The 18,317-nt window shown below is 37.0% G+C and overlaps 1 long non-coding RNA gene across 10 annotated transcripts; it reads left to right on the top strand.

Annotated features, from left to right (window-relative positions):
• The first annotated feature begins 451 nt into the window (after window positions 1–451).
• LOC136206750 (uncharacterized) lies at window positions 452–8,045 on the top strand. 10 transcript variants are annotated; one of them, XR_010676416.1, is made up of 10 exons: window positions 452–810; window positions 942–1,047; window positions 1,594–1,669; window positions 1,784–1,966; window positions 2,513–2,605; window positions 3,495–3,600; window positions 6,560–6,731; window positions 6,912–6,973; window positions 7,492–7,573; window positions 7,664–8,045. It is a non-coding gene; the product is annotated as an uncharacterized lncRNA (long non-coding RNA). The 10 variants fall into 10 exon arrangements; XR_010676410.1 differs by lacking the exon at window positions 1,594–1,669; XR_010676412.1 differs by having other exon boundaries at window positions 1,594–1,966.
• Window positions 8,046–18,317: the final 10,272 nt, after the last annotated feature.

The following is an 18,317-nucleotide window of genomic DNA, read 5'->3' as shown; positions in this document are numbered from 1 at the left end:
ATCAGATATGAGAAGGATGGCATTCACATGTGTCAGGCCAAGTATGTGGCTAACATCCTAGACAGAGTGAAGATCACTGCAAGAAAAATGAGTTATAATAAGCAAAATTTAATAAGGGTGTAAAATACACTTATTAAAAATATATTCTTCATACATATAATAAGGATAAATTCTATTACTATATTATTAATAAGCAAAATATTTTTTTGTTAAATTTCCCCTTATTAATTCACTCAAAATTTAAAATAATTTTATTTTTATTTGCATAATAAAGTTAAACCCCTTAAGAATTGTATTAGAAAACTGTAAATATTTATTAATTATAACAGTAATAAATAAATCTCTTACAAGTACTTATAAATTGTAATGGTAATAAATAAACCCATTATTAAAATTTTTTTTTGATAGTAAATGAACTCAAATATTAAGAGATAAATCCCTTAATAAAAGTTTTTGGTTTTTCCGCCCTCCCCAAATTTCCCTTCCCCCTAAATGCTCCAAAATTTTCAGACCAAAATTCCAAATTGGAATCGTTCCCTCAAAATTAGCCGCCTTCTACTGTCAATCCCTAGTTCTTCCATCCCTAATTTACCCTAAACGCAAATGAATCATTCTTCTGTTCTCTCTTTACCCTTTGTTCTCAAACCCTAATTAACCCACGCGAACTCGTCTGAACATGGAGATAAGGCTATGTTCTACACTATTTCTTCTCATCGCTCATATGTTTTGTTGTTCGACATCGTCTTTCACTCTAAGGGTCTTGGTGAAAATGGTGTCGAGTCTGGTAGTTACGTTTCAAAGTTCTCCTAAGTAAGTCTCCATGTCTCTCTGCATAATAGAAATGACATTTATCCTTCAGCCATGGTTGGTTATTGCTCCCTTATATAGTTTTTATTCTTCTTGGAGTGTCATATTCTGAAACTTCTTTCATTACTGAACAGGTTTCCCGAGCAACTGTCCAGGCTAGAAAGAAGCCTGCTATTTCTTTTGGAGCATTGTTAAAGGCAGAATGTTGATGATATAACAACATTTAAGAGTGCCATTAAGGTATTATTCTATACATATGGGAGTTATGCTGCTTGTGCTACTTGGCTATATAGGGACAACAATGTTTCATAATGTGTTAAGGGCTTGGTAGCCTTTACTGGTGCTTTAGTTATTGACCTTATCTATGTGTTAATTCATGGTAAAAGAGAGGTCTTTATGTTTTCCTTGATGGTTCAGAGTCTCGTGCTCTATTATATTCGTTTCTATTATGCTCAATTTATCTTTTGAATGTTTCATTGTGCTTTGTTATATTTGTTAAGATTGTTTTAGCTATTGATGTTGCTACTTTTATGATTTCTGTTTTAGCAACATTGTATGATTGCTGCTTTGTTGTTGGGGATTCAGACTGGCTGAACTTTTCTTCTGAATTTTCTAAATAAATAATTGTATGATATTTTATGATTTGCATGATAAGCTATCAATCATCAGTGGAAAATTCTACATTTACATACTCTCTGTAATATTTTCAATCAAACACTTGTTGTATAGTTCTATATTATGTGGTTATAAAGAGCAAGGCAGGGTCTAAAAGAGAGTTTTGATCAGTTTGCCAGCTTTTTGGCTAAGAGTTTTAAGGTACTTATTCCACTGATTCACTTTGTACAAGCTAGTTTAGAAGGAGGTAAATATCTTCTCTTCTTGTATATGGTTGTTAATAAGTTAATATCATGTAGGTCTTGAAATTTTTGTATGGCTACAACATATCTAATTTTCATTTTGATTTTGATGGCAATAGGAAGTGATCATGGCATTAAAGCCCAAGGCAGTGGATGTATTCTCACTGGAGCATTAATTTAGGGTACCAATTTAGCATCATTGGGTTTAACAGGGCTTTTGGATCCCCGTGTAGTGTTCACATGTAATGGTAAAGCAAGAACAAGCTCTCTCAAGCTCCAAACTAGCAATCCCCAATGGAATGGTAAGGTCTTTACTTTGTGGGTTTCTTTGTTATGTAGTTTCTACAATTATATATGTTAAGGCATTTTGAACATAGCTGGAAACAACAAAGATGCATTGACCAAGAACAAACTCCAACTACTTATATTCGACAGACATACTTGAGTTTGATGCTATTGCTGTATGTTAATTGTTCCATTTCAATTTATGAAATGCAAGAGTCTATGTGGGAATGAAAATTCCTGAGAAAATAACTAAAATGATTAGAAAGATCCAACTAAGTTCCAGCAGGTTGAGAATTGTTTAATATAGTGATAGAATTTACCAAGCCACATGAACTCAGACCAATTGGTAGAAATTACCATTGAAGCAAGCTGACAAACATAACCTAGATGGAACTTAAGCCTAATATTTGAGTTTTTTGCACTCCTAATTGTTTATTCAACTTTGTTAAAAGTTTATAACTCAAAGAATATATTATTCTATGATATTGATATCTAATTCGGCATTCTATATTTGCAATTTCCTGACTATGTGCTTCTTTTGCTGTCAAATTGTGGCGAAAAAGTGGGGAAGCTCAACAGGTAGAATGGAGCAAGATTCAAACACCATCTGATGAAGTAGTTGTTCCTTATGATACCTTGACCCCCTGTTCTTGAAGGTATATATCTTTATCGAAAACTAGTATACTAATGTTATACCTGAATGTACAACTGTGTCATGTGTCACAAATTTGTTAACTCTTTTATATAAATTATTGAACAACAAGATCAACCCTTAATAGATGGTGATTTCATATGCCGGAGTTCTATGATTTTGTGAGAGAACATGAATATGCAATTATTTGATAATTTGAGGTGGATTTTTATAAAAGAAATGAGACTTGTATGTATAAAGAAGGACGAATATCAAATTCGAGTAAAAGTGTGTGTTCTGTTATAAATTTGACACGTCAATCTTCCTATATAGAGAAATAAAGGGTCTTAGTTTTCTTATCGCCACATTATACATATAACAATCTAATTTCGAACTGAAAAACAATTATATGATATACAGATCAAACTACTCACGTGTTTTTAATCAAGGTCGGATCTAGGATTCACTTATACCGGGTATTTGGAGTGCTTTTGCTGATATATGAGTATAAATTTAAAACTTTTGTACATGTATAGTTTCATAAAGTTTTCAAATATTTTTCAACGCCCCCGCCTGCTGCTCTGAATTTGTCCTTGCTCTTAAATGTTTGTCTCTCTAACCAAGAGCTCCATGTATACAATTACAGTGAGTGGATGACTTCCTATGTTCTGCACTATTTCTTCTCATCGCTCATATGTTTTGTTGTTCGACATTGTCTTTCACTCTAAGGGTCTTGGTGAAAATGGTGTCGAGTCTGGTAGTTACGTTTCAAAGTTCTCCTAAGTAAGTCTCCATGTCTCTCTACATAATAGAAATGACATTTATCCTTCAGCCATGGTTGGTTATTGCTCCCTTATATAATTTTTATTCTTCTTGGAGTGTCATATTCTGAAACTTCTTTCATCACTGAACAGGTTTCCCGAGCAACTGTCCAGGCTAGAAAGAAGCTTGCTATTTCTTTTGGAGCACTGTTAGAGGCAGAACGTTGATGATATAACAACATTTGAGAGTGCCATTAAGGTATTATTCTATACATATCGGAGTTATGCTGCTTGTGCTACTTGGCTATATAGGGACAACAATGTTTCATAATGTGTTAAGGGCTTGGTAGCCTTTACTGGTGCTTTAGTTATTGACCTTATCTATGTGCTAATTCATGGTAAAAGAGAGGTCTTTATGTTTTCCTTGATGGTTCAGAGTCTTATGCTCTATTATATTCGTTTCTATTATGCTCAATTTATCTTTTGAATGTTTCATTGTGCTTTGTTATATTAGTTAAGATTGTTTTAGCTATTGATGTTGCTACTTTGATGATTTCTGTTTCGTCTCTACCGAACCCATCTTTATCAAACCTAAGTTAAGAACAGCTCAAGCAAGTTATGTTTTATCCTGCCTTACCCAATTATTACTTACTCCTTGTGTGGCTTCAAGAACCATAGCCAATTAAGCTTTGTTAGTACATTTCAAAGCAAATGATGGACTAGAACTAAAGTTAACAACATTGTATGATTGCTGCTTTGTTGTTGGGGATTCAGACTGGCTGAACTTTTCTTCTGAATTTCTAAATAAATAATTGTATGATATTTTATGATTTGCATGATAAGCTATCAATAATCGTAATGGATACATTCTTTGACCTTATTGTCATCCAGATTGAGGTTATTACTTCTTTCTCTGCTAGTTGTATAGAGTATAATTTTATGTGTTCTTTTATATTCTTTTGGGATGTTCTATTTGTGTATGTGACTAACTTTATTAGGATTGATATAGAATATTAATTCGACGTATACGTGCAATGTTACCCTGCTCTTGATGAACTCATTTAATACTCATGATGACACGCAAAAGGTGCCTGACATTGATGATTTATGCACTGATAAATTAATTAAGTTGTATCTTCTTAGATTATTGAGAAGTACTCAAAAGCAAATGTTGATATTCATACTTTTACTAGGTAGTTGTATTTCCAGTGTTGGTATCCAGTTCTGGAAACTAGTATCTAGTTCCATTTCCAAAACTGGTGTACCAATTCTGGAAACAGAACTGGAAATAGAACTGGTACCCAGTTCTGTTTCCAGAACTAGTATCCAGTTCTGTTTCCAGAACCAGTATCCAGTGTCATCGCACTATTAGCTTGTATAATTTTGTTACTCAATCTAATCTAGTGTCATCACACACAAAATTTTACATGTGTTATTGAAATAATCCTTCACTATTAGCTGAACCAATTTAATAATCCTTCACATTTTGATTATGACCACAAAGAAACCATCTTCGCATGCATATTAGCAAATCAAATCCAAAAGTCTCAAAATTGAAGAAAAATGGAGACTGAAATACCCAAAACTCAATCATCCCAATCTCTCTACTCTCAACTTTACTAGCCTATTCTTATTTTTTAGCTTCCTATTCCTATATACCAAAAGGGTTATTAAGAGTCCATTACACACCCATTTTCTACATCTTCTTCCTCCCTTGCTATTCATCCTCTAGTTTCCTCGGAGGAATCCTCTCCTTCTTCATCACATGGATGGCTTCTTTCAAGCCTCACCTCTTCTGTTTCAACAGAGGTTTTCTCTTTTCCTGCAAAACTATTTCGACTTTGTCTTGGTCGCCATTTTCCCTATCAAAATGAAAGAAATCAATGGAACCTTTCGATTTCGATATGAGTTGCTTCAGCTATTTGACAATCCATACTTAGGTGTCTGATTTTGACCTTTTTATGACAAATTCTAAGACATGAAAATAACTAATAATATTCAACAAATCTGGTGTTTGCAATGCATATACATAATCCATATATTTCCCTCAGAATTCTGCCTAGTTTTCTCAATTGTCACTTATCCTAAATCCAATGTTGGTATATTTAACATGGTAAGATTTCAGAATTAGTCACCTGCTTAACAGAAGGATCACTTGTTGAATGACCATCAACTAGTCTTATTTTGCAAAGCGAAAAGGCTGACGGTTTTGGCTCAGCAAGAGCCAATGTTTCGGTACCCAGCAACACGAGTACTGTTGACATACTCTGTCTGTCTTTCGGATTTTCTAGCACACAAAGTAGTCTGATGTGTATGCACCTAACAATTTCTTCAATTGAACTTGTTTCCTGCAATAACTGATCAACCAGTTCCATTTCTTTCCCTTCGTTCCATAATTGTAATGCCTGCACATTCGAAATGTACATATTAGGGTATCGAGTTAGCTTCAGTTATTCTGATCCGAAGAGAAAATTGTACATACATATGCTACGAGAGCCCGAGCAAGGTGGATAAGGTAAAATTTCACTTGGGATATCCAGGATTATGACACGGAAGCTAAAACATCTGATTTCATGGAGAAACTAACAGTGATTACACTATTAGCTTGTCTACTTTTGTTACTCAATCTAATCCAGTGCCATCACACATTCTTTTGGATCATATACTTGACAGCTTCGTCATATATACCTGCTAGTCATAATGGCATTGAGGACTTTTTTTCATACTTTCAAACCTCCGGACTGCACACCCAACTATCAAACAGGTGGATAGGTTTTACTGCTCTGAAGGTCATATTATTGCTTTAGATAAAGTGGGAAAAAAAATAAAAAATGAATTGGTGAAAGTTAGCATGCAAGTTTATGAATTTTTTTCTCTTATTTTATCTACCATGTCCCTTAATTGATGAATTAGGTGTGTCTCGTCGAACGGAATGCAAGGTGTGACCTTCCCCTAATTTCAGACCAAAATCCCTATTTTTTTACTTGCATTTCATAAGTTGAATTCCTAGAGCAATAACAGTTCATCCTTTCGATAAGGTTTTCAAAAGTTCAAGGACCTTGTAGCACGCCTTTAGCTACGTTTACTATTAACTTTTTTAGACACATTATATTAGCATTCAAAATGGTATTGGACCTCTGTTATTTCTTTCAGCCGTAGTAAAATTTTATGCATTGTTTGTAACTCTTTGCTTTGTTTCTGATAAATGCAATCTGTAGTTCAAAATATTGTATACAGCACAAGAGCATCCCATTGACTGAGGAGAAGCAAATCCTCATAGAAATAAAACAGTTTGAGGGGACAAGGGACAAAGTAATTGCTAATGCTACTATGGGAGCAAAGATTCACGATTCAATGGGCCAGAAAGAAGCTACACAAGACCAGGTCAAAGTAAGAAATCTGAAATTTTGGCTCTCTTGTGGTAAATTTTTGTACTTTTTTCTAGATTCTCTAGATTAGTTCTTGTTTTTAATTTATGTTATAATCAGAATTGCCTGCTAACTTGCTAATTTAGTTAGTAGTGAAGGTTTTCTTATAATGAAATGAAGACCTTATAGTTTGAGCTTTCAGCTGTGATCTAGAAGGACAAAGCATTTGAAAATATCAAATCAGTAAGGCAATTGTGTGATGAGGTATGTTTTTTCATCAACTATCTAAAAATCTATTATTCTCAGTACATAAATCTGTTTCTATCTATAGTCTCGTTGATTAATGATTTTTAACTGATTTCACTAAGTTATGTTTTTTTTCTAAACTTGGATGGTGCCTGTACCAAATTTGTATGCTTCAAAACTATTTATAGAGTAAACAAATGGAATTTGGTCATGATGAAGAGTATATGGCCTTGTGGAAATTAGTACCTGAAGCAAAATTGTTGAATAACTTGTTTTGTTCATGGTGAAAATATGTTGGTCCTGGAAGGCCCTTGTATAATAGATGTCCTCAGTTATGGTATTTGTATAAAAGGCTTATGGGTTGGTCCCTTCATCTTTCTTTGTCCTCTTTGTAATGTTTTGTGCATTAGTCATTTATAACAACTGAAATAGCGTGGTTTTCATCTGAGCTCTCAGAATAACTGCTGAATTTAGCTGTCAAAATTGCGATTTGATTAACTTTATCTCTATCTCTATTGGAATGTCCACGTCTATAGTAGTCGCAAGGCCATGACTGAGGCCAAGGACCTGGCTGCCAAGAAAAATGTAATGGCACTGGAGAAGCTTTCCCATGGAGAGGTACTAGCCAAGTACTTATTGTAGTCAGACCATTACCTGTTTGAATATTTCTCCTTTATTTTGATCCTTGTTCCTGATATTGTTATCTAGGTTGGGAAATGTATGTCACTTTGGAGCAATAACAAAGGCTTGGGGATGATTACGAGAAAATAATTTTCCCGTCACTTGATAGTCGACAAATGAGCAGGGAATCAAGGATTGAAGAACAAGGAACGTGATGAGAATCCACTTGTAACACCCTGGTCCAATATCATGTAGATATTGTCCGCTCTGGCCCAATTCCAACACATTGGGCCTCACGGCTTTAAAACGCGTCTGCATGTATTGGATTCTCATCTTACTAATAAGCTCCCATCACTCCCTCTCCATTTCCGATGTGTGATTCAGTTCATTCCTGCCCCCATCGCCATCCCTTAGGGCCGCTCCTTGCTCAGGTCTTCTTACCCCGGCGCCACCCACTCCGGACCGGGTCGTTACAGGCCCACCAGCTTCCGCCTGGTTCGCCCCCGAACCACACATCGTACGTGGAGAGTCGGCTCTGATACCAATTGTAACACCCTGGTCCAATACCATGTAGATATTGTCCGCTCTGGCCCAAATCCAACACATTGGGCCTCACGGCTTTAAAACGCGTCTGCATGTATTGGATTCTCATCTTACTAATAAGCTCCCATCACTCCCTCTCCATTTCCGATGTGTGATTCAGTTCATTCCTGCCCCCATCGCCATCCCTTAGGGCCGCTCCTTGCTCAGGTCTTCTTACCCCGGTGCCACCCACTCCAGACCGGGTCGTTACACCACTGGTAGCACCTGAGGCACCAATATCCTCTGAATTAGAACAACTTTTTGGATATATTTTGTTAGCTAAATAGAAAATTCTCTTTTGATGAAATTAACTTTACAAACAATTTTTTAAACACATATTAGAAGTACATATATATTGTAATTAGGGGTGTTAACGAGTCGAGCCGAGACCGAACCCTGTCAGGCTTGGCTCGATTAAATTTTTACTCGAGCTCGGCTCGGCTCGAAACTCGACGAGCCTTGAAATTTCAGGCTCGGCTCGAGCTCGAAAAGCTCGCAAGCCTGAAATTTTTAGGCTCAAATCGAGCTTCACACATTACGGGTGGGTTTTTGGGTTGGGTTGGGTATTATGTATTTGAGCCCAAAAACTATTATTAGGTACTACTTAAAAAAAGGTTATTTATTACAATTTTTCATATTTATTAATAATAAAATATATAACATATTATAAATTAAATATTAATAAAATATATTAATTAAAATATTCGAGCCGGCTCACGAGCTTTCGAGCCGAACCTCTCTAAGCTTGGTACTGGCTCGTTAATGTCTCGAGCCGGTCGCGAGCTTGAGTCGAGCCCTGTCGAGTCGAGCTTTGACCGAGCTTTGACCGAGCCGAGCTCGAATAGTTCGCGAGCCACCCTAGCTCATTAACACCCCTAATTGTAATTATTCAATAGTTGGTCTTTCAATATTTATAATATGTTAGTTTTTATGGTTAATTTGTATTGAGACGCTTTAATTGTGAAAAATAGTTATTTAATCGGTGCATTGTTTATTATAATATTTTTTTATGATAAAGATGTTTTAATAAGGGTTTTAAATCATTATAATTAGTTTGTAATAAGTGCTTTTTAACATCTAAATTGGTTTTTAATAAGTGTTTTTTTTTTGTTATTATAATTAGTTTTAATAAGCGGATATTTAATTATTATAAATATTTATTAATAATGGTAGATTTTCCATTATTGTAAGTTAAATAATAAGCGGACTCATTTCCGTTATTAAAAACAATTAGCAAGGCAACGTTTAACAATGGGTCCATAAGGGGCTTTTCCACTTATTAAAAGCCTTCTCTAAGGGTATTTGGACTTTTAATAACAGATTTTTCCATTACTAAAAGTCATTTTTTTTGTAGTGGATGATTGACTCCAAGCTCACATTAACGCCCATGGCCACCACGCCAACACTTTCAAAGGAGCTAGGCATCAGCTTAACCTCTGGAGATGAATATCGAAGCATTGTGGGAGCACTTCAATACTTAACATTCACTCGTCCTGATATTGCATTTGCAGTTAACAAATTACGTCAGTTTCTGCACTGTCCGACTGATGAGCACTGGAAAGGAGTTAAGAGGGTCTTACGCTATATTCAAGGCACATCAGACTTTGGCATAGTCATGTCCATCAAACCAATACAACACATCCATTGTTACTCAGATAGTGATTGGAGAGGATGTCCTGATGATCGACGATCCACGGGTGCCTTTTGTGTTTATCTTGGATCTAGCATTGTATCGTGGCAGACCCGTAAGCAACCCACAATAGCCAGATCCTCAACAGAAAGTGAATACAAGGCAGTGGCAAATGCCACAGCACAACTCCTATGGTTCAAATCTCTTCTCTCGGATCTCGGATTTCCCTTACCCACCCCGGTTCAGCTATGGTGTGATAATGTTGGAGCAATTTATCTCACCTCAAATCCGGTGTTCCATGCCCGTACGAAGCACATTGAGCTAGATTATCATTTTGTTCGTGAACAAGTTCACAGAGGTTTTCTCAGTGTCAGATTTATTCCCACTGATGATCAGGTTGCCGACATACTCACCAAGCCGCTAGCTCCGGCCCGCTTCACGATGCTACGCTCTCGCCTCTTTGTTCGTGCCCGCCATCGGCTTGAGGGGGGGTGTTAGAGATAATGTTCCTATTATCTCTGTAAATAGATTCTTATCTCGTTAGAGTTTCAATTTGTCTATAACCCTAGCTAGGTAGAGTTCTAATACGATTATACTTGTGTATTGTATTCCTATACAAACTACTATTGGCTCACTATAAATACAAGGCCTCTGAGCCATAATCACTAAGGTGATTCAAACCATTAATTGTGTTATTACTTATCTCTCTCTATCTCCATAATCCTCTCTATATCAAACTATACATTCAACACTACATTGATATTTAAGTAGCAATTCGATTTTAGAATATTTGTTTTGTCAATATGTTAGTAAAAAAAATATTATTCATTGTCATTAGAACTAAACTTTGAAATTTCAAATACTTTATTTTATAAAAAAAACATAACACATATCTCTATTTATAAACTTTTAAACCACGACGTCTTTGTTTGTAAATAGGTTAAATCACGAGCATTATTTTTGCATTTTGTCTTAAAATAAGGGAAGCCTTAGAAGGGGAGTTTTTTTTTTGACACAGAAAGAATAAGAATCTTATTGAGAATCAGCTGCCAAGACAGAAAAAATAAAGTCCGGCGGGGACAAACGCCACTCACCTCTAAGAATTTGAGAATAAGTTTCTATGAGAACCTGTGACCAGTTGTTATCCTTTATCCAACTCAACGCTTCTCGTATTGACATTGCTTCCGCCATTAAAGCTTCAGCCGGGCTAGGTAAGACACCATTTTTTGCTGCGATAAAGTCACCTTTCTCATCCCGTACGATCCATCCAAAGCCATTCAAGCCCGCAGCCTCAAGGATTGCTGCGTCGGAATTGAGTTTCAGAAAGTCCGTAGGCGGGGCAGACCAGGCATTAAGTGAATTAGGCGGTACCTGCACTGGCCCCCTGCTGCACTGACGTGCATTTTTCCAGCATTCCAGGAACTTCACAGTTTGTTGCAGGCAAATTGGACCTGCAGTACTGTTATGGTTCCATACAAAGTCATTACGATGAAGCCAAATACCCTAGTAAACCATGGTGGCCACTTCTTGTAGCTGACGATTTCGGTTCAGTATAGCTGACCAGAATTCAGTGAAGCATTCGAAATGTTGGCTGATATCACCCACAGGCGAGAGAGCCCAGATGCTTCTAGCAAACTCACACGATACCAGAGCATGAAAAACAGACTCAGCTGCCCTGGAGCACCTAGGGCATTCATTTTCCACCGGGACCATACGAGTTTGGAGAGCAACCATTGTAGGTAGGATGTTCGATAACGCCTTCCACAAGAGATCTTTAACCTTAGGCGGTATTGAGAGTTGCCATATTGCGTTCCATCTAGTTTCAGCCACAGTATCGGTAAAAGCGTGGTGTTGCAGCAAACGATATCCAAGTTTTACCGAGTACTTACCTCTTCTGTCTCCAATCCAGTACCACGAGTCATTGTCCTGATTTCTGCTCAGCGGGATGCTGAGAATTAGCGTCTGATCACGTGGAGTGAACAAGCCACAGATTAGCTCCACATCCCATCCCCCATCATCATCAGTTCGTAGCTCGTCGACTATGTTCAGCTCCACTCCATGCATTTGTGGGCTTACAATAAAAGGGTCCGTAATGTCGGGGAGCCAGGGGTCTTCCCAAATTCTGACACTTCTCCCCGGGCCAATTAGACGGCGCGCCCCCAAGCGAACTAGATCCTGGGCAGCCAGCACACTTCGCCAAATATAGCTTGGGCAATGAGGCAGAACTGCATCGAGGAAGGAACAATCAAGATAGTAACAAGCTTTGTAAACCCGAGCCAGAAGCGAGTCTGGATTAGTAAGTAGACGCCAGCCCTGCTTCGCCAATAAGGCCTTGTTAAACGAGTGCAACTTCCGAAACCCCATACCACCAAACTTCTTAGGTACACATAGCTTGTCCCATGCTTGCCAATGAATACTGCTCTTCCCTGCTCCCGGGGCACCCCACCAGAAAGAATTCATAATTTTTTCCAATTCTGAACATAACCCGTTTGGGATCAAAAATAAACTCATTGCGTACGCTGGTAGGGCCTGAATAACTGATTTAATCATCACTTCCTTACCCGCTCTTGAGAGAAATCGAGCCTTCCAACTTCTCACTTTGTTTTGTACCATGCCATTGATGTAACCAAAGACCTGGGATTTTCTCCTTCCGATAAGAGAGGGGAGGCCTAAGTACTTATCCGGCAATGCCAAGGAGGATACCCCAAGGATAGAACTAACCAACAAGCTATCCCCAACCGGGCAATTCTTACTGAAAGATATAAATGACTTGGAGAAATTTACCTGTTGACCCGAGGCTTGTTCGTATTCTGCCAAGCATTGCTTAATTGCCTCCGCTTCCACCCTGTTTGTCTTAAAAAATAAGTAACTGTCATCGGCAAAGAACATGTGAGAGATGGATGGAGCGGACCGTGCAACAGAACAGCCATGTATGACCCCATCATCCTCCAACCGTGATAATGCAAGAGATAGCCCTTCAGCGCAAAGAATGAACAGGTAAGGTGAGATAGGGTCTCCTTGTCTCAACCCTCGCTGAGGGGTAATAGGCCCAACTGAATGACTCCCGCTTACGACTGTATATGTAGCCTTGCTCACACACTGCATAATAATATCCATCCAACCCGCAGGGAAACCCAGCTTTAACATTATCTGTTTCAAAAATCTCCACTCCACTCTATCATATGCCTTCGCCATATCCAATTTAAGAGAAGCAATACCCGATTTTCGTTGGGACCGTTGGTGGAGATAGTGGTTAACCTCAAATGCAATCATAACATTGTCCGTGATCAGCCTACCAGGGATAAAGGCGCTCTGCGATGGTGAGATGACCAAGTGCAACACCTGCTTTAGTCTGTTTGCTAATACATTGGACACAATTTTATAGATGACGTTGCACAATGCTATAGGTCTTAGATCTGAGACCAATTCTGGCTTTGATTTTTTTGGAATAAGCACAAGCTGTGTCTCGTGTATGTTCTCGGATAATATCCCAGAATTCAGCCATTGCAGACATGATGATGTAACATGAGAGCCCACTATATCCCAGTGCTTCTGGTAAAAGCTAGGGTTATAGCCATCTGGTCTAGGGCTCTTGTCAGGACCCATAGAGAATACGGCATTCTTGATTTCTGCAGCTGTAAAAGTACTCATTAATAGCTCACAAGCACCCGTGGTTAGTTTGGGCGTGACATTCTCAAGTATACTGTATGAATTTAGGATTAATCGTTGGTCTTGATTATCTTTGAATTTAAAAAAAAAAAAAAAATTTAAATATATATTTTCGAAATTTATAAAAACTCTAAAAAAATCTCTCATTCCCTCTTCTTTTCACATTTTCTATCTTCTTTTCATGTCGTTTGTGCTTTGTTATCGATTTAATTACAGTACCTTTTAGACAGAATATCATTGATATTCCAAGGTAATAGTCGAGGAAAGAGTTTAAGAGTAGCAAGAAAAAGTGTATGAGAGCGCAATTGTTTATATGGTGCTCAAAATCGGAAATCACATGGGTATAATGTCATCGTCAAAATTTTTGATAAATAATCAAATAAAAAATAGGTCTGCTGCACCTCGATCATAACAAAACCAAAATTTAAATTAAATATCAAATTTTTTGTATCATAGTATTCAATCATCATAGGAGCAAACTAGCAATACGATAAAGATAATTAAATACAAATGTAGTTAGAGGAATGGAAATATAAAATATAAAAAAGTTACAGAAAATCAAATAAAAGTCTCAATTTTCATAATTGTTTTATGCTTATTAGAAAAAAAAATCAAACAATGTTTAATAAACAGTTTTTATATGAATTAATGTGTTGTTTTAAAAAGGATGAATTAACTATTTGATAAATAATAATTAAAAATATAACTTTTTGATATTTTAAATTAAAAATGTCATTGATAAAATAAAAATAGAAATAGAGGATAGTTAATTATAAAAAAAAAAAAATCAAATAGAGTTTTCTCTAAAAATAGAAAGGGTGTAAAGATGGATCCTAGAGTTGGCCTGTTCATTAGTGGATTGGGCTTATGTTTAAGAGGAAATTATGCTAAAAATTGGATCTTAACATTTATATAGAAATTTCCTTCAAAAAAAAAACATTTATATAGAAATTCATTTTTTTAAAAATATTTATAATTATGTTAAATAATAATTTGATATCGGTGACAATCATAGGGCTGCGTTTGTAAAAAAAAAATATAAAATTTTGGTTTTCCAAAATTGCCCCTATCATTTAACAATCTTAAATTAGTTGCCGCGATTTTGGTAACGATGACAACCATAGGATTGTGATTGAAAAAAATATATATAATTTTGGTTTTCCGAAATTGCGCTATCATTTAACACTGTTAAATTAGTTGCTACCATTTTGGTAACGGTGACAACTACATGGTTGTGTTTGTAAAAAAATAAATATCATATATACCGGTCTACAAATCGACCAAACTACAGGGTAGTGTTTTATAACCATTAATTTTATTAATATAATGTAATTATAATTTTATAACTAATTATGATTTTCATAAAAAAAAAAACTCTTAGTCAATTAGTTTTATAACTAATTATATTTTTAGGGTGTTGTTGTACTTAGCCCCAAATTCCCACCCTCAGCCCCATGAAAGGACGAAAATGCCCTTTCATGGGTTTTGGGGGTGAAAAGCTATTTTTTTTTCCTCGTCCGACCACACGGTAAGGCGTATGGCTATCACACCCGTCCATGCGGTGAGGCGTGATAGCCACACGCCCGCCCGTACGGTGAGGCGTGATGGACACACGCCCGTGTGACGGATAGGCAAAAAAATAGTCTGTTAAACCCGTAAATATCTGTTACCAGCTCAATTTTAACACAATTGTACAAAAAACCTTTAAATACCATACAATTTTAACTAAAATCAGTAATAATAATATAAGTTCATGAATAAATATTATTAATTACAACACATAAAACTAATATAATCTACTTCAAGCCGCTCTCCTTTCAGCGTATATATTGTCCAAGTGACGAACACTCGGTTCACGAAATGTATGCCATTGGGTGGCAATGGGAGGCACTGGAAATCCAGGTCTTAAATAAAGATGTATGTAGTGATGATAACTCCTCAAATGAAAAATCACAATCTCTCGCTCTGGTGGTCTTCCATCGTCCGAACGCATCGGCGGTATAGTGCAACATCCTAACTGTGATGTAGTAAAAAGGAATATTACTGCATTCAATACAAATGTAGCAGCATATAAGTCATCCGGACTCACCATCCAGTGGGACTCACCACACCCCGCTCCTGCCCATCTAATACGCGTGAGGGAAGCATCGAATCCGTTCTAGAACACTTGCGCATACAGATCACGGTGTGCCCGCATCTCATTCTCTATAAGCACTCTAATGAGCTTCCACTCCTCTTGATTATTTGTGATGGCATCAGCTAAAACACGAAATCCATAGTTACCATCTGCTACAACATCATGGTATCCAGTAATAAATGGTACGATGAGCCATTGAACCCGATGTAAATGGTGGTAACCGGCGATATCCGCATCAAATCCGGCTGAAAATATTAATATATGAAATTTGTAGCGATAATATATTTACTTTAACTTCAATATATATATTACTAAAATAAAATATACCCGGCATCTCGTTGTTATGCATAGATGAGGATGAGGATCGGCCTCGACTACGACTACTCCTCAAAGGAGAGGACCGTGCACGACCTCGTGGTCCCTGACTGTACTCCCATGCACTCGGATTCCGCTTCGTTGATGAATTTCCCTTTGGTCTACCCCTAAGAGTGTCTTTGACCTCAGGTTCTTTGAAGTTACTTTGATCCGGGTTTATCTGATCATGAATGTACATCGATATGCTACGCACCATTGAAGGATCTAATTTTTCAACCTTTTCCACAAGAGAGTGAAAAAACTGGTGATCCTCAGACCCGTCAGCATATACAAGAGCAGTAACTGGTATGTCACTCAAACCTTCAAACGCAAGAGATCTCCAAAAAGGATGGATGCGGTCCGCACGGACCGATGTGTCCGTGTCAATATACTTTTTAAGCTCACATGCACAAGGAATGCCATGAGTCATGGGCAACACGCATCCGCATTCACTTACCACATCCATACTCAATTCGCACATACGCTTGAGCTCATCATTCAGTACACGCAAACAGTAATGTGAAACGTGTAAGTCGAGGTACTTGAAAGGATCTTTATTGTGAGCCACTGCAGATCTTCTTCTCGAGTCCTCGAGTGAATATCTGGTTATATACAATAAAAGATTCTATAACTAATGTATTGCAATTTAAAAGATTATATTAAATAACAAAATAATTCGGCTTACTTGATCGCATCGATCTGAGCTTCAATGTCCTTGTGCACCTTTGCCCACACTGTATCGAGTGCACCAGTAGATGAATTCCACCACTGTTTCAACTGTGCATGTGAACTCTCCACTCGACAGGTTGTGGTGTTTCCTAAGTGCAACACCTTGTTCGTCCATGCTCGACAGAACTTGTAACCCCCTCACTTGGATCACATGATATCTCACACAATATCAGTTATAGACATGCTTTCAATTCTCAATCATATAAACTTCAATCTCATATAAACTTTACATATTATACATAAGAGAAAGCATTTACAATTTACAATACACGTTTAAGTCATTATCCTACATAGAGGATTTACAAAACAAAAGTATATCACAAGACTCCAAAATGCCTAGATGAGAATGGACTGACACTGCTGGTGCGACCTTAAGCAAGAAGAACTCCACCTAACCTGTAAAATCTGTTGGCAAGGGGTGAGCTGCCTACTCAATAAACATATTACGCATATATGTATATACAAAAGTAATGTAAAGAGCACAAATCAAAATATATCATCGATACCAAGTTAGACTTTATTCACCTATTTCACTTATTATAGTAATACTTATTTTAGAAAGGCATTGCTGTACTTAGACAATATATATAAAATGGTCCTTGGGCCCAATCTGTATTCCGGCTCACTAAATTCAGAATACAATCATCTGTGCTACGGAGGAGTTACACTCACTCACGTACTCATATATCTCAACACATGTGCTTCCGGCTCACAATATTCGGATAGCACTCTCAACTTGGACCATTTCACATATCCATCTAAGCAAGCTCATATTCATTTATAATCCAACCATTATTCAGTTCCAGTATGTGCACAAGGCTTAACATGCCGTATTTACGCATAACACTGCAACATACTCAATCATAACACTTTCTTATCAATCATGACGTATCATAAACACTCAAACATTATCCACATCATTCACATCAGATTCAACCACATCTCACACTCAACAAGTCACAAGGCACAATACAGTCATACACATATATAAGCAATATGCTTACCATCGCACTTGGTTCGATCTATTCAACACGATCGGTTGTGCGTTCAATTGCACCTTGCCCTCCTAATGTCACATAACATTGATCCAATTAGCCTTAACATAAACTTAATGAAAATATAAACTAAGGAATGCTATATGATTTATAAGACACTAATGCCACAAAGTTCATGCAATCTAATCCTTTTGTCTTAGATCATCACATGACCTACTTGCACTCATTCTGCCATAACTCTCTCTATATAAATCCAAATGCCCTGATTCTTGAACCTACTGAAACTAGACATATATGGGTATAACATATCCAAAATTCATATGAAGATCACTTCTACACAATATATGGCATGCAAAATGATTCTGTCCTGTTTCCTGCCAAGAAACAGACTATCCAGATTTGCATCTACCATAATTCACTCAACCTAGCTCATACTAAACACAATGTATTGCCAAATCCTTTGACATACATATACTTCAAGTAGTTAGGAACACTTTTGTATAAATAAAATTTCTCAAATTATGACTCTAAGGTCCTCAAAATGCTACATCAACATGGCTGCCTCACATGACATTCAATTTCGAGGCAGTCATGTTCCATCTAGGTTTTCTTCATCTATATATGGAATTAAAGTCCCATATTTTA

This window comes from Euphorbia lathyris, chromosome 9, assembly GCF_963576675.1.
Source record: "Euphorbia lathyris chromosome 9, ddEupLath1.1, whole genome shotgun sequence".
In the NCBI taxonomy this organism is placed as follows: Eukaryota; Viridiplantae; Streptophyta; class Magnoliopsida; order Malpighiales; family Euphorbiaceae; genus Euphorbia; species Euphorbia lathyris.
Note: the sequence above shows the minus strand (reverse complement) of the source record. Positions and strands in the feature narration are given on the sequence as shown.